Raw genomic sequence first — 23,121 nt, 5'->3', positions numbered from 1 at the left:
AAAAAATTTTCTCTCAATCTGTTTCCTACATTCTAACCTCCCCAGCCCTCTCTTTCAGTTTCTGGTTGTCTGTCTACCTGGATGTCTGTTGTGTCTACCCTACCTCCCACGCTAATCATATAGTATAGACCGATTATATAATCCTAATATTATACACCTCCACTTTCTCTCTCCACACTGTAACCCTCCCCTCCTTTTCAAACATAGAGTGTAAGTGTTAATTGCTCTCTTACATAACCTTGATCCCAATTGCTAATATTAACACTCTATCAAATTCCAGCTAAAAAATTACCCTTCCTTCATTAAAACAACTCCTTTCTGTTTCCCCTACAAAATAAGAGTCCCAGTATCTCCACAAGTATATTAACATGGGCTCATTTGCAGAATATAGTGGGATTGTATTTGGGGGAGAAATTGGAGGGTGTGGGTTTCTTGCCTGGGTTGTGTGATTATGTTTTAGCAGCACCTTCACAAAAGATCTCAAGACAAGGTGGGCAGAGTAACTCTCAATCAACTATCCAGAGAAAAAAATCCACCAAAAAGTAGCTGAAATACAACCAGACAGATTAAAGAAATATCATCAAGGACAACGCACACGGAGATCCAGGAGGACGAAAGAGTAAGTGGAAGCTACACTAACCACCTCCCAGGACCAGCCAGTGCTGAGTCAGCCCCAGTACAGCAGACACACCATTCCCCTCCAAGTGACGTCATACTAAGGGGAAATAAAAGCCCTGCCGACAGGAATTAAGCTGCCACACCCACGGTCTTTAAGCCTAATGGCCAATCACAGATTGAGTATAGTAACAACTAAAGAAGAGAGACAAAGGCAGTAGATCCCTGGAAGTCTCCAATAGGCTGCGTAGGGCCAGTCTGGTACATGATCTGACGCTACCAGAGGCAGATCCAGGAAGAACTGATCATTCTAAGAAGCACCAACAAACTATAGGAATAACAAAAATGGGGAGACAGAGAAACAACCCCCCATCAAAAGGAAAGGTAGAATCCCCAGAAAGAGTGTTAAATGAAAGAGAGGGGAGCAAAATATCAGATACGGAATTTAAAACATGGATTATGGAGAAGCTAAATGAGCTCACCAGAAACTACAAAGAACTTCAGGAAAACTACAGTGAACTCCAGAAGAACTATAAGGAACTTACTGAGAATTATACCAGCATCAAAAAGGACATGGAAGCTATCAATAAGAGGCAGGAGGAAATGAAGAATACGATCTCTGAATTGAAGAACACAGTAGAAGGAATTAAAAGCAGGCTAGAGGAAGCAGAAGATCGGATCAGCCAGCTAGAGGAGAACGTACATAAAAACTCCCAGACAATGCAAGAAAATGAAAAAAGACTGAACAAGACTGAAGAGGTTCTAAGACAGCTGCAGGACAACATGAAACGTAATAATATCCGTATCATAGGAATTCCAGATGGAGAAGAAGAAGAGCAAGGGATAGAAAACCTCTTTGAAAAACTAATGAGAGAAAACTTCCCTCACATGAGAAGAGAAAGAGTCATGCAAATCCAGGAAGCACAGAGGGTCCCAATGAAAATGAACCCCAACAGGCCCACCTCAAGACACATCATAATTAAAATGGCAACATTCAAAGACAAAGAGAGAATCCTAAAAGCAGCAAGAGAGAAACAACTAATAACATACAAGGGAGCTCCAATAAGGCTATCCCCAGATTTCTCAGCAGAAACACAACAAGCCAGAAGGGAATGGCAAAAAATATTCCAATCAATGAAAAACAAAGGCCTACAACCAAGAATACTCTACCCAGCAAGGCTCTCATTCAAAATGGAAGGCGAAATAAGGAGTTTCTCAGACAAAGGAAGACTAAAAGAATACGTCTCCACCAAACCAGCATTGCAAGAGATGCTAAAGGGTCTGCTCTAAGAAGATAAAGAAACAGAGAGAGACAGAGAAGAACACGAGTACAAAGGGGAAAAATAACAATGAATAAGTACTTATCAGTAATAACCTTAAATGTAAATGGATTAAATGCTCCAATTAAAAGACATAGGGTAGCTGAATGGATTAGAAAGCATGACCCACATATATGCTGTCTACAAGAGACACACCTTAGAAAAAAAGATGTACACAGACTGAAAGTAAAGGGATGGAAAAAAGTATTTCAAGCAAATGGACATGAAAAAAAAAGCCGGGGTAGCAATACTTATATCAGACAAAACAGATTTCACAGCAAAGTCCATAAAAAGAGACAAAGAAGGGCATTTCATAATACTTAAGGGAAAAATCCATCAAGAAGATATAACCCTTATAAATATATATGCACCCAACTTAGGAGCACCCAAATACATAAGGAAAATTTTGAAAGATTCCAAGAAAGATATAGACAGCAACACACTCATCGTAGGGGACTTTAACACCCCATTGTCAACAATAGACAGATCTTCAAAGTAAAGAAACACAAAAGATATTGAGGCACTGAACAACACTCTGGAACAAATGGACTTAGTCGATATATATAGAAGTTTACACCCCAAAGAAGCAAAATATACATACTTCTCAAGTGCACATGGAACATTTTGAAAGATAGACCACATGGTAGGACACAAAACAAGCCTCAATAAATTCAAGAAAATTGAAATTATATCAAGCATCTACTCAGATCATAATGGCTTAAAATTGGAAGTCAAACTCAAGGAAAAAACTCAAAAACATTCAAACTCATGGAGAATGAATTACATGCTATTAAATAATGTATGGGTCAACAATGACATCAAAGAAGAAATCAAAAAGTTGCTGGAAACCAATGATAATGAACACACAACAACCCAAAACCTATGGGAAACAGCGAAAGCAGTCTTAAGAGGAAAGTTCATAGCAATACAAGCCTACCTAAAAAAGCTAGAAGAATCTCTAATAAAAAATTTAACTCTACAGCTACAAGAACTAGAGGAAGAACAACAAGCAAAACCCAGATCAAGTAGAAGGAAGGAAATCACCAAGATCAGAGCAGAATTTAATGACATAGAATCGATCAACAAAAGTAGGAGCTGGTTCTTTGAAAAGATAAACAAAATTGAGAAGCCTTTAGCCAGGCTCATCAAGAAAAAAAGAGAGTGGACCCAAATACATAAAATCAGAAACGAAAGAGGAGAAATCACAACTGATACAACAGAAATACAAAGAATTATAAGAAATTATTACGAACAACTGTATGGCAAGAAATTTGACAACCTAGAGGAAATGGACAGATTCCTGGAAAACTATAGTCTTCCCAAACTGAATCAAGAAGAAGCAGAAAGTCTGGATAGACCAATAACAGCTAGTGAAATTGAAGCAGTAATCAAAAAACTCCCAGCACACAAAAGCCCAGGACTGGATGGCTTCACAAGTGAATTCTACAAAACATTTAGGAATGAACTAACTCCTATCCTCCTCAGACTATTCCAAAAGATACAAGAAGAGGGAAGACTCCCAAACTCGTTCTATGAAGCCAGTATAACCCTAATGCCAAAACCAGGTCAAGACACAACAAAGAAAGAAAACTACAGACCAATATCGCTGATGAACATAGATGCTAAAATCCTCAACAAAATATTGGTAAACAGGATCCAGCAACACATTAGAAAGATCATACACCACGATCAAGTAGGATTCATCCCAGGGATGCAAGGATGGTTTAATATTCGCAAATCAATAAACGTGATACACCACATAAACAAAATGAGAGACAAAAACCACATGATCATATCAATAGATGCGGAAAAAGCATTTGATAAAGTACAACACCCATTTATGATAAAAACTCTCAGCAAAATGGGAATAGAGGGAGCATACCTCAACATAGTAAAGGCCATATATGAGAAACCTGAAGCCAACATCATACTCAATGGGCAAAAACTGAGAGCATTCCCACTGAAATCAGGAACAAGACAAGGATGTCCGCTCTCTCCACTCCTATTCAACATAGTCTTGGAAGTTCTAGCCACAGCAATCAGACAAGAAAGAGAAATAAAAGGCATCCAAATTGGAAAAGAGGAAGTAAAACTGTCATTATTTGCAGATGACATGATAGTGTACATGGAAAATCCTTTAGACTCCACAAAAAAACTACTCAACCTAATAAGTGAATTCGGCAAAATAGCAGGAAACAAAGTCAATATTAAGAAATCGAAGGCATTTTTATACACCAACAATAAAAACTCAGAGAGAGAAACTGAAAGAAAAATCCCATTTACCATAGCAACAAGAAAAATAAAGTACCTAGGAATAAACTTAACCAAAGAGGTAAAAGACCTGTACACAGAAAACTGCATAACACTGAAGAAAGAAATTAAAGAAGATACAAATAAATGGAAGCATATACCATGCTCATGGATGGGAAGAATCAACATCATTAAAATGTCCATACTACCCAAAGCAATTTATAGATTCAATGCAATCCCTATTAAAATACCAGCAACATATTTCACAGACCTGGGACAAATACTTCAAAAATTTATATGGAACCAAAAAAGAGCCCGAATAGCCACAGTAATTTTGAGGAAGAACACAGTAGGAGGAATCACAATACCTGATATCAAACTATACTACAAGACAACGGTAATCAAAACAGTCTGGTACTGGCATAAAAACAGACATATATATCAATGGAACAGAATACAGAGCCCAGAAATAAACCCAGGCTCTTATGGTCAACTAATATTTGACAAAGGGGGAAAGAACATCAAACGGAGTGAAAAGAGCCTCTTCAACAAATGGTGTTGGGAGAACTGGACAGGGACATGCAAAAAAATGAAACTAGACCACCAGCTCACACCATACACCAGAATAAACTCAAAATGGATCAAAGACTTAAATGTAAGCCGTGATAGCATAAAAGTCCTAGAGGAAAAAATAGGCAGGAAAATTTCAGATATCCCACGTAGCAACATTTTCACTGATATATCTCCTAAGGCAAGGGAAATAAAGGAAAGAATAAACAAATGGGACTACATCAAACTAAAAAGTTTGTGCTCAGCTAAAGAAAACATCAGCAAGGTGAAAAGGAAACCAACCATATGGGAAAATATATTCGCCAATGACATCTCAGACAAGGGATTGATCTCCAAAATATACAAAGGACTCATACGACTCAACACCAAGAAGACAGACAACCCAATTAAAAAATGGACAAAAGACCTGAACAAACACTTCTCCAAAGAAGACATACAGAGGGCCCATAGACATATGAAAGTATGCTCAACATCACTAGCCATCAGAGAGATGCAAATAAAAACCACAATGAGATACCACCTCACACCAGTCAGAATGGCCATCATCAACAAATCAACAAACAACTTGTGCTGGAGAGGATGCAAAGAAACGGGAACGCTAGTGCATTGATGGTGGGAATGCAGACTGGTGCAGCCACTGTGGAAAACAGTTTGGAATTTCCTCAAAAAACTAAAAATGGAACTGCCTTTTGAACCAGCAATTCCATTGCTAGGATTATATCCAAAAAATCCCGAAACACCAATTCAAAAGAACCTATGCACTCCAATGTTCATAGCAGCACTATTTACAATAGCCAAGTGCTGGAAAGAACCTAAATGCCCATCCGTAGATGAGTGGATCAAAAAATGTGGTACATTTACACAATGGAATTCTATGTAGCAGAAAGAAAGAAGGAACTTCTACCATTTGCAACAACATGGATGGAACTAGAGAAAATTATGCTTAGCGAAATAAGCCAGGCAACAAAAGAAAAATACCCTATGCTGTCACCTATTACAGGAAACTAATGAACAACACAAACAAATGAGCAAAATTGAACCAGAGGTATGTAAACAAGAAGTAGACTAACAGTAACAAGGTAGGAGGGGGGGAGGAAGAGAAGGGTGTAAAAAGGGGAAAGGTCAAGTAAAAAAATATATATATATATATGAATGACCCACGGACATGGGCAACTGAGTGGAGACTAAATGCGGGGGAAGGGAGGGACAGAGTGCAGGGAAGCAAGAGGGCTAAAAAAGTGATACAACTGTAATGGAAAAACAAACAAAAAAAGAACTTCTTTAGTGGGGGAAAAATGAAAATATGAAGAATGGAAATGCCAGTTCAGTGAATATTAGGACAAAGATTTTCCTTCACGTTGTATATTTTTCTCCCTATCTGATCCCTCCAGAGTTTGGCATTCTAAACAAGTAAGTAATGACATAAGTTTCTTTGCATAGAACTAATAAGACCAGTTGTTAATAGAGGTTCCTTTTTATTTTTATTTTTATTTATTTATTTATTTTTTTGGACCAAGTCTTTGACTGGAATGTCAAGCCTAAAGGAAACATACTTGGGCTCAGAATGTTACCAAAAAGCCCTGAGGAACTGGGAATGACTTTCAAAGGTAATAAAAACCCGTGAGATAAAAGGCCTGGTACCATGGTTGGTTGTGCTGTTCACAGCAATCTTTCCAGGGAAGGAACGAAGGTTGTTTTCCTGAAAGATGGCTAGATGGGACCTTAAGACACAATGAAAAATCAGAAAGACTTGGAAAAAACAGGTGTGTACAGGCAAGAATGAATGCCAGATATGTGGCTCAGCTTCTGTGTCCTGAAGAACAGACTGAGGGTCACCCCAAATAATCCTTGGGTACATTCCAGCAAAGCAGAACTAAAGATCGTAAGTGATCATTTGCTGCTCTTGTTATGTTTATGGAAACGAACAGGATAAATTAAAAATGGACTTAATGTAGTCCCTTTAAAGACAGGGAGGGTAACCTTAGGGAGAAAAATGATTATTCAAGGAAAATCACAATGATCAGTAGTAGAGTATAAAATAGGGCAACTAACCGTCTTAAAAGTTTCTTCTCATTTAAAATATGGTTTCACTTGAAAATTAAACCATGTCTGTGATATCATCAAAGATATCGAAGTTGCAGGCAAATAGAATTTCAAGTGCCTTGCAACTGGATGTCTTCCCAATAAGCCAGTCTTACAGATTTAGAGACTTGTTTGTGGGTTATGTTACATAAATTAACACGAGTTTTCTGTTTTCAAAGGACATAAGCCTATGATCGCATTACCTGAGTGATTGTCTGTACGCATAAGCCTCACTTAATCCTCTCTGCAGCGCTGCCTCCTGAGATTCAACAGTTTGGCTGAACTAAATGTCTGGGTTGAGGAAGAATAGGGTGGTCTGTAGGCTTCACTTAAAACGGGTTTCTCTTTTCTATCCTAATGGCTTGGACAGAAAAGGCCCAGAGGTCTGAGAGGGGGAAAATCTAAACTATTTACCTCAGCCCAAATTAAGTATAATGGGCAAAAGGGTTTTGGACAGGTGAAATGTGCATAGCACACCTTCTTACAAAGAAGCCTTTTTTTTTTTCTTCCTAATATGGAACATTAAAAAATTAATCCCTGCCTTTTGTCATCTAGTAGTTATGGAGTGAATGATGTCTTTTAACCCTCTTTGCCAAATCTGTTGCCCCCAGAACACAACAAGGACACCAACCTCTTAAACCAAGCACGCCGTTGCCTGGAGACAGCCAACTGACCTGGAGACTCCACGATCCTTCCCCATGTGGGAAGACCACCCTCCCTTCCACACTCCCACTCTTATTAGGGTTTTCTGGACCCAAGGGTAGGTAGGACGACGACCATGTCCAGCTTGAAGCAGCTAGAGGAGCTTGAGACCTTCGCCTATTGTCCTTTACAAGATTACAAAGGGTCCTAATATTTGAGAGGGGGGGGGACACTTAATTTTTACGAACCAGTTGTATGGACTTGGGGGGGATTGCTGGGGGAGGGTGGTGTTGTGTGGAGGGGAGCAAGGGGGAGAAAATTGGAACTGTTGTAACAATATAATCAATAATTTAAAAAAAGATAAAAATAAAAAAAAAATAAAATAAAAAAAAAGAAAACAGTTCTGCTCCATAGCATTCAACACAACATTCTGAGTCCATCATAGAATTCCTTCTAAATGTCTAAACTAAATCTCCTCTGCTGCAGGCTGTCCCATTTCCTAGCTCCTCCTCTGCAAAGAAGAAAAATTTGCTTCCTATCACCTTCATTTTTTGCTGAAAGCTCTAAATTCTTAGGGCTTGGCTCCCAGCTATGTGGGTTCTGGCATGCAGAACAAGTTACCCCAAACAGGGAATCTCCACTGGATCTCCTTCCAAGAACACTGGTAGGATGTACTGCCTTGGGCCAAGACAATACGTCCACACCAGCTTCCCTGCTGCCTTTATTTACTTATTATTTTTAGTATTTTGCTTATTTATTTTTAGAGTTATGAAGGGATGGAGAAAGAGGGAAAGAAACATCAATGTGTGGTTTCCTCTCACACACCTCCAGTGGGGACCTGGCCCACCACCCACTCATGAGCCCTGACAGGGAATTGAACTGGCATCCATTTGGTTCACAAGCCAGGACTGAATCCAGTGAGCCACACCACCAAGGACCTTGCTGCTTTTATTTTTCATCCTTCTCTCAGGGATGTTTTCCAATACCTGGAGGTGTCCAGGTCAGTCCCCTGCCTGACTCCTCCATTGGTTTATCCATACACAGATAGGTCCTATGGTGCAGACTTGCTCTGTGGACATGCTAAGATTAAATGTAGTAGTTTTTCTTATTTTCTATTAAAAGCAACTGGCTTAAATTCTGGTCTCACATCCAAACAAGCTTCCTGGTTTAATTCCTAGTAAATAGAAACTATGCAAGACAGAACTGCGGATTAAGTGACACCAGTCACTTAACAAAAATAATAAATAAACAAAGGAAGCAGGGAGGCCGATATGGATGCATTGTCTTGGCCTAGGGCCGTGAGAGAGATTGTCAGCCAAAAACTGATTATTAGACATGCTGGAGGCCAATAAATGGCAAGGATGACAAAAGAGGAGGAGGCCTTCTTGATAAAAGCAGGCTTCAGAGTCTCATGCAGTATGTGGGTCTTACTAGAATCCTGGTTTGAACAAACTGACTGCAAATGTATGTAGGAACTGTTTGGGAGAGCTGAACATGAAAATACTGTGGAACTGGAGGAGGAGAGGTGAAACACCAGGAGAAGCCACCACCTGCAGTGCAGGTTTGTCCCCTCTGAAGGATAATCACTAAGCAAATGAATGAGATAAATATGGTAATGGTGTGAAATAAAATAGACTGGGGGGTATGAAAGAGGCTAACTAGGGGAGGGAGGATGCTATGCTAGACAAGGTGGCCCGGGAGGACGTCCAAGAAGCTGACATTGGAGCGGAGACCTAAAAACTGAGGAGGAGTCAGATGGGGAGTTTGAGGACACAGGGCTCCAGGAGAAGCCAGGGCCTGATGACATGCCATCACTCCTCAGCACCTCCTCTCTTTGTTAACTTCTATTTTGTAGTGAGTTCAGATTACAGGAAAGTTTCAAGAAAAATGAAAAGAATTCTTATATATTCTTCACCCAGATTCCAAACCAATTATCATTGTATCACATTTGCTATCCTCTGCACTGCGCTCTCTTTCTCTCTTCTCCTATCTTCACTGCCCCTCCCCACATATGTATACACTTTTTGAAATCACTTGAATGTAAGTTGCCCAGGTCAAGCTCCTGCTAATTCAGATTTTCTCTCATAAAAAGAAAGACATTGTGCGTATACCACTGCACAGTTTTCAAAGTTTGGAAACTAACGTTGATTCAATACAATTATCTCATCCTTAGGTCACATTTGAAGTTGCCAACCGACCCTTTGAAAACAGACAATGCAGCATGTAGCCTGGCCAGCTCAGGGCTAGCAGTAGCTGTGGGGAGTCCCATATTGCAGCATGAGGCAAAAGGCAGAATGCGTACTTACCGAAGTACTGTGATGTATTTTGAACCAAGTAAAACACTACCTACAGCTTTAAAATGTCTATTCTCCTTCATAGCCTAAACCATTTTCAGATCATTGTTGACCCTCGTACACCCGCCCTGCAGGATGCACTGCTTTCAGTAAGTGCTGAAATGACTTTCCATTGCAAGCAGCAGCCTGTCTTTATGTGCAGTTTTGATATTTTGTTTATTTGAGTGCCGACATCTTTGGTGCCCACTTCATTTCTGCGGCCCACATACCAGTCCTCACTGCACCCTGGTACCAGTCCTAACCACCACACACCACACAAAAATCTCCTGAGTGGTGCATGTGCACGTACTTTGTGCTCAGCAGTCTCATGATGAGCCTGAGAATGGGTCCTTGTTCCACTTGACACATGAAAAAAGAGAGGTCCTACAGTGGTTTGCTAGCTGGTATAACAAAGTACCACAGCTTGGGTGGCTTAAACAACAGAAAAAATGTTCATGGTTCTGGATGCTGGAATAGTGAGATCAAGTTGTCCTCAGGGTTGATTTCTTCTGATGCCTCCTCTGGTGTGCGGACAGCAGTTTTTTTACTGTGTCATCACATAACATAGTAGTCAGGTTCCTTGAGGGAACAATAACGAACAGGTGGTAGGTGTATGTGTGCGCATACAGACACATGACTTGTTTGTTTGTTTGTTTGTTTTAATTTTATTTTTTGGTTATTCAATTACAGTTGTCCCATTTTTCCCCCATTGCTCCCCCCTCCCAGCCCATCCCTTCTCCCACAATTATATCCCTCCCCGTTGTCCATGTCCATGAGTCATTCATACACGTTCCTTGACTAGACCCTTCCCTTACTTATCCCCATTCTCTCTCTCCCCACTCCCACCCTACTGACTACTATTCTAGTATTTGCCTATTTAGTTTGTTTGTCTGTGTTGCTCTTTAGTTTCCTGTATTGGTGACATCACATGGTATTTTGCTTTCTTTGCCTGGCTTATTTCACTAAGCATAATTCTCTCTAATTCCATCCATGTTGTCGCAAATGGCAGGAGTTCCTTCTTTCTTTCTGTTACATAGTATTCCATTGTGTAGATGTACCACAGTTTTTTGATCCACTCATCCACAGACGGGCACCTAGGCTGTTTCCAGCACTTAACTATTGTAAACAGGGCTGCTATGAACATAGGGGTGCATAAGTTCTCTTGAATTAGGGTTTCAGGATTTCTTGGGTATAATCCTAGCAGTGGAATCACTGGTTCAAATGGCAGTTCCATTTTTAGTTTTTTGAGGTAATTCCATACTGTTTCCCACAGTGGCTGCACCAGTCCGCATTCCCACCAACAGTGCAGTAGGGTTCCCGTTTCTCCGCATCCTCGCCAGCACTTGTTTGTTGATTTGTTGATGATGGCCATTCTGACAGGTGTGAGGTGGTATCTCACTGTGGTTTTTATTTGCATCTCCCTGATGGCTAATGATGTTGAGCATTTTTTCATGTGTCTATGGACCTTCTGTATGTCCTCTTCGGAGAAGTGTTTGTTCAGGTCCCTTGCCCATTTTTTAATTGGGTTGTTTGTTTTCTTGATGTTGAGTCGTATAAGCTCTTTATATATTTTGGAGGTCAGTCCCCTGTCTGTGATGTCATTGGCAAATATATTTTCCCATATGGTTGGTTTCCTTTTCATCTTGCTGATGTTTTCTTTTAATGAGCAGAAACTCTTTAGTTTGATGTAGTCCCATTTGTTTATTTTTTCCTTTGTTTCTCTTGCCTTGGGAGATGTATCCGTGAAGATATTGTTACGTGTGATATATGAAATTTTCCTGCCTATGTTTTCCTCTAGGACTTTTATGATATCATGGCTTACATTTAAGTCTTTAACCCGTCTTGAGTTTATTCTCGTGTGTGGTGTAAGTTGGTGGTCTAGTTTCATTCTTTTGCAGGCCCCTATCCAGTTCTCCCAGCACCATTTGTTAAAGAGGCTCTTCTCACTGCATTTTATGTTCCTTCCTCCTTTATCAAATATTAGTTGACCATAGAGGCCTGGGTTTATTTCTGGACTCTCTATTCTGTTCCACTGATCTATATGTCTGTTCTTATGCCAGTACCAGACTGTTTTGATCACAGTGGCTTTGTAGTATTGTTTGATGTCTGGTATCGTGATTCCTCCTGCTGTGTTCTTGTGTTTCAAGAATGCTTTTGCTATTCGGGGTCTTTTTGGTTCCATGTGAATTTTTGGAGGATTTGTTCTAGGTCAGTGAAATATGTCATTGGTATTTTAATAGGGATTGCATTGAATTTGTAAATTGCTTTGGGTAGTATGACCATTTTGATGATGTAGATTCTTCCCATCCAAGAACATGACATTTGCCTCCATTTATTTGTATCTTCCTTAATTTCTTTCTTCAATGTTGCATAATTTTCAGTGTACAGGTCTTTTATCTCTTTGGTTAAGTTTTTTCCTAGGTACTTTATTTTTCTTTTTGCTATAGTAAATGGTATTTTCTTTTTTGCTTCTGTGTCTGAGATTTTATTGTTGGTGTACAGAAATGCCTTAGATTTCTGTATATTTATTTTGTACCCTGCAATTTTGCCAAATTCACTTATTATATCAAGTAGTCTTTTAGTGGAGTTTATAGGGTTTTCTAGGTATACTATCATGTCGTCTGCAAATAGTGACAGTTTTACTTCTTCTTTCCCAATTTGGATGCCTTTTATTTCTTTGTCTTGTCTGATTGCTGTGGCTAGGACTTCCAACACTATGTTGAATAGAAGTGGGGAGAGTGGACAGCCTTGTCTAGTTCCTGATTTCAGGGGGAATGCTTTCAGTTTTTGTCCATGGAGTATGATGTTGGCTTCAGGCTTCTCATATATAGCCTTAATGATGTTAAGGTATGCTCCTTCTATTCCCCTTCTGCTGAGTGTTTTCAACATAAGTGGGTGTTGTACTTTATCAAATGCTTTTTCTGCATCTATAGATATGATCATGTGATTTTTGTTTTTCATTTTGTTTAGGTGATGTATTATATTTATTGATTTGCGAATATTAAACCATCCTTGCATCGCTGGGTTGAATCCCACTTGATCATGGTGTATGATCTTTTTGATGTATTGTTGGATCCTGTTTCCCAAAATTTTATTGAGGATTTTAGCATCTATGTTCATCAGTGATATTGGCCTGTAGTTTTCTTTCTTTGCTGTGTCTTGACCTGGTTTTGGGATTAGGGTAATACTGGCTTCATAGAAAGAGTTTGGGATTTTTCCCTCTTCTTGGATTTTCTGGAATAGCTTGAAGAGGGTAGGAGTTAGTTCTTCCCTAAATGTTTTGTAAAATTCGCCTGTGAAACCATCTGGTCCAGGACTTTGGTGCAGAGGGAGATTTTGGATTACTGTTTCAATTTTCTTCTTTGTTATTGGTCTGTTGAGACTTTCTACTTCTTCTTGATTCAGTTTTGGAAGGTTATATGTTTATAGAAATCTGCCCATTTCTACTAGGTTTTCAAATTTTTAGCCATATAGTTGTTTGTAGTAATTTCTTATAATTGTTTGTATTTCTGAGGTATCAGTCGTGATTTCTCCTCTTTCATTTCTGATTTTGTTGATCTGGGCCTTCTCTCTTTTTTTCTTAATGAGCCTGGCTAGAGGCTTGTCAATTTTGTTTATTTTTTCAAAGAAGCAGCTCCTAGTTTTGTTGATTTTTTGGATTGTTCGTTTCATTTCTATGTCGTTTAATTCTGCTTTTATCTTTATGATTTCCTTTTTTCTTTTTGCCCTAGGCTTTGTTTCTTGTTGCTGTTCTAGTTCTTGTAGCTTTAGGGTTAGGTTTTCTTTTGAGATTCTTCTAGTCTTCTCAGATATGCCTGTATTGCTATGAACTTCCCTCCTAGGACTGCTTTTGCTGTGTCCCATAGTTTTTGGGCTGTTGTGTGTTCATTGTCATTAGTTTCTAGAAATTTCTTGATTTCCTCTTTGATGTCATTGTTAACCCATTCGTTATTTAAGAGCGTGTTATTCATTCTCCATGAGTTTGGGTGTCTTTGATTCTTTTCCCTGAGGTTGATTTTTAGTTTCAAGGCATTGTGGTCTGAAAAGATGCTTGATGTGATTTCAATTTTCTTGAATTTGTTGAGGCTTGTTTTGTGTCCTATCATGTGGTCTATCTTTGAAAATGTCCCATGTGCCTTTGAAAAGAATGTATATTTTCCTTCTTTGGGGTGAAAAGTTCTATATATATCAGTTAAGTCCATGTGGTTTAGTGTGTTGTTCAATGCCTGTATATCATTGGTGTTTCTTTGCTTGGATGATCGGTCTATTGCTGATAATGGAGTGTTGAAGTCCCCTACTATGAGTGTGTTGTTGTTAATATCTTTCTTGTGGTGTTCTAGTATTTGCTTTATGTATTTGGGTGCTCCTATGTTTGGTGCATATATGTTTATCAGTGTTCTATCTGCTTGATGAATCGTTCCTTTAAGTATTATGAAATGTCCTTCTTTGTCTCTTTTTATTGCCCTTGCTTTGAAATCCGTTTTGTCTGATATGAGGACTGCTACCCCAGCTTTTTATTCAGGTCCATTTGCTTGAAATATTTTTTTATATCCCTTTACTTTCAGTCTATGTAAATCTTTAGTTTTGAGGTGTGTTTCTTGTAGACAGCAAATATGTGGGTCCTCTTTTCTTATCCATTCCGTTACCCTATGTCTTTTAATGGGAGCATTTAATCCATTTACATTTAAGGTTATTATTGACATGTATTTATTCATTTCCCTTTTGTATCTCTGTTCCTCTACTCTCTTTTTGTTTTTTCTCTTCCTTTTTCTTAGAATATTCCCTTTAGCATCTCTTGCAATGCTGGTTTTGTGCAGATATATTCTTTTAGTCTTCTTTTGTCTGAGAAACTCCTTATTTCACCTTCTATTTTGAATGAGAGCCTTGCTGGGTAGAGTATTCTTGGTTGTAGGCCTTTGTTTTTCCTTGCTTGAAATATTTTTGACCATTCCCTTCTGGCTTGTAATGTTTCTGTTGAGAAATCGGTCGATAGCCTTATTGGAGTTCCCTTGTAAGTTATTTGCTGTTTTTCTCTTGCTGCTTTGAGGATTCTCTCTTTGTCTTGGAATGTTGCCATTTTAACTATGATGTGCCTTGGAGTGGGTTTTTGGGGGTTCCTCTTGATTGGAACTCTCAGTGCTTCTTGGATTTGCATAACTTTTTCTCTCATTAGGTTCGGAAAATTTTCTGTCACTATTTCTCCTATCAGTTTCTCAATTCCATGCTTCTTTTCTTCTCACTCTCTTATTCCTATGATCCTGATATTATTTTTTTAATGATATCCTGTAATTCCCTTACATCTTGTTCATATTTTTTCAATCTTTTTTCATTTTGCTGTATCATCTAATAATTTGTTCCTACATTATCTTCTAACTCACTAATCCGATCTTCTGCTTCGTTTAGTCTGCTTTTGACTGATTCTACTGTGTTTTTCAGTTCAGAGATTGCATTCTTCATTTCTTCCTGGTTTTGTTAATAGCTTCTATGTCTTTTTTTTATGCTGGTGTAGTTCTCTGCAAGTTCCCTGTAATTTTCTTGGAGCTGTTGGTAACTTCCTTGGAGGTTGTCGTAGTTGTTTTTGAGGTTTTCGAGCATATTGAGCTTCTTCACCACCATACTTTTGAATTCCATGTCTGACATTTGGGGTATGTCTACTGCATCTACCTCTCTTTCTGGGGATTCCTCTTTTGTTTTCATTGAGAGGTTGTTTCTGCCTCTTACCATGTTGGATTCTTCTTGTTTGTTTTTGTTATTTGGATTTGTCTGCTTTGCCTTCCCACCTTTGTGTTATGAGGTTCTTTATGAGAGATCTGGGGGTTTCAATGGTGCAGTCTCTGATCTCCTGAGCCTGATGTTCTTGGGGTAACTTTTATATTATTTGTTTATGCTGTCTTGTTATATTTCAGATTTTTTTGTTAGGATATTCCTTCTGGCTTGTTGATTGAGGGTCACTCTATCCACTTTATCTCGAATTCTTTTGTGGAGATGTCCGTTTTAGCCTTGGTGTGTCGCCTTCTTTTTCTGCGTCCACAGCTGGTCTAGTGTGGTGGTTCAGAGGTTCTTGTTTCGTGCAACAATGGTGTGCGCCCGCAGTTTCTGCAATGGTGCGCGCCCACGGTTGTTGGTATGGCACGCTCCCTTGCTGCCCGCCGGAGCCAGTTGAGGTGTCCTTGCACGTGAGCCCCTGCACGGGCCGGGCGGCTGAGAGCTTGCCCCGCGATTGGCGCCTGTTGTTCCTGGGCTGAGGTGTTTTTGCGCTCGCATGCTGGTGCCCTTAGTCCCGCTGAGCCAGGTTCCAGGAGCTGGTCTCTCGCCTCTTAGGGTGGGGCTGTGGACACTTGTGCTCAGTGGAAGTGAGACTGTGTGTGTCGCTACCGCCCGCTGTTCTGGCGCCGCAGCCGACTGCCTTCCCTCACCCGTCTGGGTCGCACGAACAGAGCCTGAGCTAGTGGTCTGCTTTCCAGCCTGGGGCCCGGCGCCCATGGGAGCTGTCTAGGGGTATCTGCGCACGGTCCTCCACGTGTTCAGTGGGCCCTCCCTGTGCCCATTGGGGCACTGATCTCATGTCTGTTGGGGAGTGTCCGAGGGACACCTGGACTCACGGCCCTGCGCAATTGGGCCAGTGAGTGAGAGCACTTCCCTATGTGCACCCCTGGGACCCAAGGGTAGGGTTGGGGAGTGGATGAACACACCACTGCGCCTGCGCTCCTCAAGAATGGCCTACCACCCCCAAACTTTCCTTCTCTTTCCACCGTCCACTAGAGAAAAATATAAAGGAGAATTATGTTCTCGCTCGGCAGCACGCTGTCTCTTGTCCTTCAGCGCTAATGCCACTTGGTCGAGTCCCGTCTCTGCCAGTGTGCAGAGATCCGCTCTCCTCCCAACTCCTCTCCCGGGTAGCCTGTGGTCACCAAAAAGCCTTTGTGTACTTCCAGCCGCAGCTTGGGCAGCCGCCCCAGTCAGGAATCCCATTTCGTCCCCTTTTCCTCTGCTATCCTCACTAAACAGGTTGTTCCCAGATGGATTTTCTCTAATCCAGCAGTGCCTTGGCTTGACTCCTGCCAGTGTCTAGCTGCTCACTGAGGTGTTCTGTCTGCAGTTAGCACACACTGCAGACGGGTCTCGGGAGCCTGAAACCGCAGCCTCTCCTCACTCCTCCGCCATCTTCCAACTGTTTGTTTGTTTTAATAAATTGGATCATGTGGTTATGGAGGCTAAGTGACAAATATGCTATTGGAAAACTGGAGATCCTGAACTTCACAACTTCTAGGAGAGCTGATGGTACCATTCCAGTCCAAGTACCCAGAAGGATTGAAACGCAAGAGAGCCAATGTTTCTGCTTGTCTCTAGATGCAGGAAAATACTGGTCTACCAGCTGAAGGACATTTGGGCAGGAGATGTTACCCCTTATTTAGCCCATTTGTTCTCTTCAGGCCTCAACTAATTGAATAAGAACCACCCACACTGGGGTGGGCAATATGCTTTCCTCAGTCTACCCATTTGAATGATAATCTCACCCATAGCCACCTTCATGTACACACATCCACAATAATATGTATCCCAATATGTGGACTTCCCTGGGCCAATCAAGTTGACATAAACTTAACATTCAGACCTTGTCTTTCATGTGTGTGTGTTTGTGTGTGTGTGTGTGTGTGTTTGTGTATTACAACTACAACAAACAGAGCAAAACTCAAATGACTATTATGAAAAATGTTTAATAGTGGGGGCTCGTTAAAAATATATACAGCTTACATATGATGGTGTATCCCATAACCTTGAAAATGAGATGTTACCAAGCCATGTTGTTGACAACTGTTAGTAAAAGAAAATGTAAGTCATCAAACTGTATATTCAGTATGAGCTACACAATTAGACAAATGCCTGGCAGAACACACGTTGATATGTTGTTAACAGCTGGCACCTGGGAGTGGTGATATTATGACTCAAGTTAATTTCCCTTTGTGTTTTCATTTATTTTTTCAAAATCTCTACCACATGCTGAATTCTAGTGAGAGTAAAATGACTGAAAACACCAATGAACTAATTTTTAGCGGAAGATGAGAATGGGATTGTGCAGGGTCAAAGTCCAGGTCTGGAGTTGGATAGAGGTTTAATCTGGCTCTCCTGCCACACGGTGTCACTGCTCCCTCAGCCTGATTTTCCCTCCAAGGATCAGATTCCATCCCACTCCCTCATAGAGGCTGATGGGAATACCAGGAGATTGGAGGTTTGCAGCCCACCTGGGAGAGTTGGTGCTCTGTGGCACCTGTTTCACCAAAGTGACCAGCACTCCCAGAAGTAGATAATCAGGACACTGTGAAGGCATTTATGGGCACAAGTGTGCTGATGGCTGGGTGCCCAGCTGCAGACCCCAGTGGGTCCTTATTGGACTGAGTCTCGTTCATAATCTTCACAGTGGTGTTGTAGCCTCTAGAAGGTAAGACCCCCTCACAAGCTCCCACGTGCCCCCCACTGGTCTCTTGCCCATATCCTTGCTCAGTCTGCCCCAGACACAATGGCCTCTTCTTGTCTACAGCCTTCTAGGATCTCTCCTGCTTCAGGAACTTGGCATTGCTGGCCATAGTGCCCAGGGTGATATTCAAAAATTTATCTGCAGGCACTGACCCTGACCACTCAGAAACTCCTTCAGAGCAAGATTCCAGGACATGTCAGTAGAGAACACGATGAACAAGGCTGACCCTGAGGCACCCAGGCCCCGTGGTCTCCTCTCACCCCAACTTCTAAGTGGCTATGGTTTTCTGTCTGTCTGTCACCTCCTAGTGCTTATCCTGTGAAGAAATCTGGGAAGTGGCTCCTCTCTGGGCCAGCCAGGGCTGGGCTGGCTGGAGACTGGGGTTCCTGGAAGGGACCATGCTGGATGGCTAGGATCCTGGGTCACCACATCCAGAAACACAAGGCCCCCTTTGGTCCCATGAGGGCTGCTCCTCAGCTGGGTGGGACAGGCATGGACTCTGCCGTCGGGCCTCACCCCACAGTTCAAAGGTTGTCTGACCTTCAGCAAACAACTGCCTGTCTATGGGCCTCAGTTCCTACCCTGGGAAATGGAAAAAGCATGGTACTCTCAGGGAATGACCTTCAGAAGGTCACAGGAGATAGTTGTCACAGCACACACTCTGGGGAGGTATACCTAACGTCAGCACCCTGGGCCAGGAGAAGCATGTTTCTGGGGCCATGCCAGTTCAGTCCAGGATTAGGGGCCAGAGGGGTCTTTTTCCTGTAAGGGCCATGGTCAGTCACTCTGGTGGGGGCTTCCACCTATTAATACTAGGGCACATCATCTTGTACAAATGCAGATTAGATAAATCCCTCTTTGGCTGTGTACAGCGTTCACAATAAAATCCACATGATTGAAATAGCATCATGGCTCTGCTACCCCTTTTCACCACTGACAATCATTCCTTTGCTCTCTCCATCGCATGCATACTTCCCCTTCCCAGGAGTCCACTTAAATCACCTTCAAAAAATGTTCAATGAATGGAATTTCGCTCAAGGTAAAATTCCACTGTGAGTCCCAGCTCTCAGCACATCCCTCATAGCAACCACGTTGGCTTCCCCTAAGTCTGTGAGCCCTGCCACATGTGCCTGTGAGGTCTGGAATGTGACTAAGTCCTTGATCTCTTGCATGGTAAGGCCCCACATGAAGCACAGGTACCACTCAAATGCTCCACATGTGATCCTCACCACGGCCTGGCATACCTTCACTGAACATGACTTTTCTGAGTTCCTGTGCGTGCCAAGTACCATGCTGGGAAGGAGGGGGACACACTAAGGAACATCATGTTCTGTGACTGCTATGGATGTGGTGAAGATGTCCAATTTGGATTCCTGGTCTCAGAAGGCTCATACTCACCAAGGCCTGGCCATTGATACTCAAGCACAGAAAGGCTAACATAGGACCCTGGCATCCACAGGGCCACTGGATTCCTTGTCCAAGATCCTTTATGGGAAGGGCAGCATGTGGGGACATCACTGCCCTTCCCGTGCTCATGGTTTAAATTCCTATCTTCTGATGATTTATCTTGTGCTGAATTCCCATTGCCTTCTGCCAAAACAGTTGGTATGAGCCTAAAGTAGGAGAAGAATTGAGATCCCTCCTGGCTGAGTGAGTGACCCAGGTGAGGACCTCAGGTGAAGAGGGGGAGCATTGATTACCTAACCCCAGCTACAGGCCCAGACTGGGTTTCTTTACATGATCTTTGCCTATTTGCTTCCAGGGGCTGCTGAGAAATGCAGTTATTTTTCACATTTACTTTTTTAAAATGTACTTTTAGCATGCATTTGGAGGACTCAAAAAGAAAGGGTGAAAGGTTTATAGTAGAGAGTTTGGTTGCCTTCTCTGCTCCAACAGTCTCAACTCTGTGGCTCTCATCCACACAGGCAACCAGATCTATTAAGTTTTCTTTGGTAACCCTCTGACATAGGACTGGGTGTTTGTTTTAAAAAAGAAGCAGATATGGAGCTGAAAATCTGAAGAGACACTTCCCCATGGACGATATATAAATAGCAAATAAATACATGAAGAGGTGCTCAATATCACTTGTCAGACCCAAATCACTTTACACCCACTAGTGTGGCTAGGATAAAAATCAGACAGCAGCCTTGGATGTATGGCTAAGTGGACTAAGCTCTGGCCTGTGAACCAAAAGATCAGTGGTTCGATTCCCGGTCAGGGCAAATGCCTGGGTTGCGCGCCAGGTCCCAAGTTGGGGGCATGTGAGAGGCAAGCAGTTGAGGTTTCTCTCTCACATCTTTCTCTCTTTCTTTCCTCCTTCCTCTCTCTCTAAAAATAAGTAAATACAATATTAAAAACAGACAGTGATAACTGCTGCTGAGTATGTCAAGCAATGGGAATGCTCGAGCACTGCTGGTGGGGGTGTGGAATAGCGTAGACACTTTGCAAAATATTTTTCTGTGTGACCCAGGAATTCCACTCCTAGGCATATGCCCACGAGAACTGGAAACACACAGAAACCTGAACATGATCGTTCATACCAGCATTATTGCTGATGGCCCAAAAGTCACAAGGGCCTAAATGTGCATGAAGTGATGGCCGCATGATAAACAAAATGTGCCTTATACAAAAATAAAATGTAATTTGGCTATCAAAAGGGATGGAGTACTGGTAAACTCAATAAATTCCAAACAAATTAAATAAACACCTTTGTATGTTGCATTTACTTATTCTCTGGACTATAGACACATTGTGTGCCTATGAAAACTTCAATGGGACAAGTCTTTAACATTGGCTATACAGTTTATCACTTAGACTGACTTGCTCAAAAATAGAGCAAGCTTGTTCCAATGAAGAAAAGTTTTATATTCTAGGCTACTACTCTCATTTTACTCATGAGTTTTATCATTATAACAAGGGGATAAACATTTTTACTGGAATTAAAAGTTCCCAGGGTCCAGCTCTCAGAGAAGTTATTTCAGGAGATCCTAGTGTTAAAATGCACAGTCTAGCAAGTGTTGGCTATTGTTGTTGAGCGTGACAGTCAGGCTGCAGGTCTGAATGATTACACATTGTTAGATAAATTTCAGAACAGAATTCAATTGAATGTGAAGTTTTACGATGGCTTTTAAAAATATACTCTCTTTCTATTGGAAGTTTAACACTCCCACTTAACTAAACTTTAATGTGTCCTCTTGGTGATCTTCTTCAATGTTTACCCATAGAAGCGGTCCTTCCTCTTTCAAGAATGTGTCAGCATTTTTCCAAATTACCAATTCTTAACCATGGGAACATCCCTCAGGTGAAGTGTGCACTCAGAAATACTGATTCAGTATTTGCCACCATAGTATTGTGTATTCTAATACACAATTCTGTTCTTTTGTATAAATTTATGGTGTATTGCATAGTGGTTAGTCATCATTCACTTACAAAGTGTCCCCCCAATCTTTCCAGTACCCACTTAGCATCATATGCAGCAATGACAACAATGTCGAGTACATTTCCTGTGCCTGACTATCTGGTAACTATGGATGTGTAAGTCTCTTTCCCTTCTGGATCCAGACTTACCAGCTTGCTCTTTCCTCTTTTAGATCTTCTCATTCATGATCCAGTCTGATATGCTACATTGTAAAGTTCTTAAACATTTGAGGTTCTGTTACCTCAGCTGTCTCATGAATTTCAGGAGCACACTTCCTTTATAAAACCTTATGGTTTCTAGACACCATCACATTTTCTGTTACTTTTGTAAGTAAATTTGGAAGATGTTGATAAAACTTTATAAACTCAAGATTCCAAGAAAAAATGACGTTTTAGACAGCATCCCTACTTATAATCTTCACCTAAATTAACTGATAAGACTCCCAGTAACTGAATTTTGTGAGAGATTACTATTAAACCCTTTGAGGTGTGTTAATTTTGAAACATTTCAAGAAATGTAATGAATAATTCTAAAATGCAACACGTTCTCCAACCTAGGGTTCCTTGCCTTCCTTTCCTTGTAATACATAGTGAGGAAAGTAAACTGGATCTTCTAGCTGTAAGTGGGAAACTTTGTTTCAACCCCATTATTTCCACTCCAGAGATGTTCTGCTTTAACTTAAGTAAAAAAAAAATGTATGAATCAATGACTCATGGACATGGACAACGGGGAGGGATATGATTATGGAGAAGGGGTGGGCTGGGTGGAGGAGAGAAATGGGGGAAAATGGGACAACTGTAATTGAAAATCCAAAAAATAAAAAAATAAAAGATAAAAATAATACCAGATCAATGATCAAAAAAAAAAAAAAGGATGAATAATGTTAAATTTTTGTAAAACATTGGTATTTCACCCTATGAAGTTTTTCTTCCCATTTAAATTATACCTACAAAAAATAAAGACATAAAAACGTCAGAGTTTTGAGGCAAATATGGTTTTATGGCCTTGTCGCAGGTTTCTCAAAACTTTTCATGCATTTAGATTTTCAAGCAGGAACCCATAGTTTGCTTAGCTTACCTAACTAGGTCGCAGTCACGGATGCAATGGAAGAGCTGCGTATTGCTTAATTTTGTAGGTGAGTATGGTACAGTGGGGAAGTTCAGGCCATTGACACAATTCACCCTCTCAAGGAAGTGCTCATATACTTAACGCAGACGTAATGTCAGACAGAAAATAGTAGTTTGTAGAAACTTTTATTATGAAATTTTAACAGTATGGCCAGTAAACAGTTGAATTCTGTTCTATCAATTCAAATGAGCGCTGATGAAACAACCTTGAGTAATTCAACTTTTTCATCGTCCCCAGACCAACATTTTCCTCTTAGTAATAATGCTTAAGTCACAGGAAAATGGCACT

Source organism: Furipterus horrens, unplaced genomic scaffold (genome assembly GCF_987537825.1).
Source record: "Furipterus horrens unplaced genomic scaffold, mFurHor1.1.pri manual_scaffold_19, whole genome shotgun sequence".
NCBI classification, from domain to species: domain Eukaryota; kingdom Metazoa; phylum Chordata; class Mammalia; order Chiroptera; family Furipteridae; genus Furipterus; species Furipterus horrens.
Note: the sequence above shows the minus strand (reverse complement) of the source record.